Genomic DNA, 1,915 nt, shown 5'->3' with positions numbered 1-1,915 from the left:
ACAAAAAAAAAAGAGAAAAAAGAAAAAAGAATGGATGATAAGGAGGCTAAAGTCAGCCATTCCTAGTGGGAAGTTATACCTTCTTGCCCAATTTCAAGACCTAAGCTAGTTCTCAGACACAGAACTCATTGAGTAAAGAAAAGGTCCAGCACATGCCGAGAAGGACCTGTACATGCAGGATATACAGCACAGCCTTTGCAGTGTGGATTCCCCAGTGCTCCCAAAAGAAACTACGGCCACCTATGTAGGTGCCATACCTTGGAAAGAAGGGAACACCCAGATCTTATATCCAAGGCTCTTGAATAGAGCAATATCCGAGAAATCTAATGTCACCGTGGCCTCCCTGTTAGAGTAGAGAAATGTAGGTATGAGAAAATAAATAAGGCAGGAGGCTCAGCATGGCCATGGGCAGCAGCGGTGGTGGTGGTAGAGGTGGAGATGGAGTCCTGGACAGGAGGACTGGGTGTTGTTCCTGTGCAGTCAGGTCAGAGTGATGATTGTGACGTTTGGAACGATACAGCATTGATAGAAGCTTATGACAAAGCCATGCTTCTTTTAAGCCACTGTTCTCAAGAATGATGACATTTGTGAAACTTCAGATAACCAAAAGGCACACCTAAAAGAAAACCCAAGAAGGATAAGAGCCAAAAATAGAATATGCAACTCCTGTGTGAATACGCAAACAGGAAAGCTGGTGGTGCATGTTCTGCATTAGGTCAGAAGACAACTGTCTTCACCCAGCTACATCATTGCTTCAGTTGATTGTATTTTATTTTTATTATTATTATTTTGAGACAGCATCTTGCTCTGTCACCCAGGCTGGAGTGCAGTGGCACGATCATAACTCACAGCAGCCTCCACCTCTCAGGCCCAACCGATCCTCCTGCCTCAGCCTCCTGAGTAGCTGGGACTTAATTTTTACTTTTCATAGAGGCAGGTTCTTACTACACGGCCCAGGCTGGTCTTGAACTTCTGGGCTCAAGCGATTCTCCCGCCTCAGCCTCCCAAAGTGCTGGGATTACGGGTGTAAGCCACCACAGCCTGAGCCGCTTTGGTTGATTTTAAGGGAAAAACCCATGTTGCGGTGTACACTGGATATGGAAATGGAGAGGAGCAAAATCTGCCTGATCTACTACTTTCCCCAACCTCTGAAGTAGCTAATAATATAGAATAGAACACTCAGGAGAATGAAAGTCAAGTTCCAATGGATGAAAATGAGAACTCCAAGTCTCCTGGAAATAAACCAAATAACATCAGATCAAAAGCTACTCCATGGAACTCCTTTCTCCTTCTGCCACCCCCATGTCAGGGTCAGGACTGAGACCAGGAAAGCCAGGTCTAAAATTCAGTGTTCCTCCACCAGCACCCCATTTCCTGTCATGCTGGCTGCCTTCATTTCCCTCTGGACCATCAATAATTCCTCCACTTCCACCTGTCATATGTCCAGAGTCTCTTAATGATGCTTTGCTTTGGGAAGTGTGATCATCTCTCAGTACCTAACTGGCTATCATACTAGCTATTATATGGTGTGATGGTTAATATTAGGTGTCAATTTGATTGGATGGAAGGATGCCTTGATAGCTGGTAAAGTACTGTTTCTGGGTGTGTCTATGATGGTGTTGCTAGAGGAGACTGACATTTGAGTGGGTGGGCTGGGAGAGGAAGACCCACCCTCAGTGTGGGTGGGCACCATCCTATCGGTTGCCAGTGATGCAGGCAGAAGTGGGTGGGATAACCTTGCCTGCTGAGTCCTCTGGCTGCCTTCCTTCTCCTGTGCTGGATGCTTCCTCCTACTTCTCCTGCCCTTGGACATTAGACTCCAGGTTCTTTGGACTCTGGGACTTGCACTAGTGGTTTGCTGGGGGCTCTCGGGTCTTTGGCCACAGACTTTCAGTCTGCATAAGGCTGCATAATC

General features: G+C 46.6%; 1 pseudogene; it reads left to right on the top strand.

Annotated features, from left to right (window-relative positions):
• The first annotated feature begins 438 nt into the window (after positions 1–438).
• LOC102120000 (survival motor neuron protein pseudogene) lies at positions 439–1,532 on the top strand (annotated as a pseudogene).
• Positions 1,533–1,915: the final 383 nt, after the last annotated feature.

The sequence above is a fragment of the Macaca fascicularis genome, chromosome 5 (genome assembly GCF_037993035.2).
Source record: "Macaca fascicularis isolate 582-1 chromosome 5, T2T-MFA8v1.1".
Taxonomy (NCBI): domain Eukaryota; kingdom Metazoa; phylum Chordata; class Mammalia; order Primates; family Cercopithecidae; genus Macaca; species Macaca fascicularis.
The sequence above is the reverse complement of the archived record's forward strand: the minus strand, read 5'-3'. Positions and strand labels throughout refer to the sequence as shown.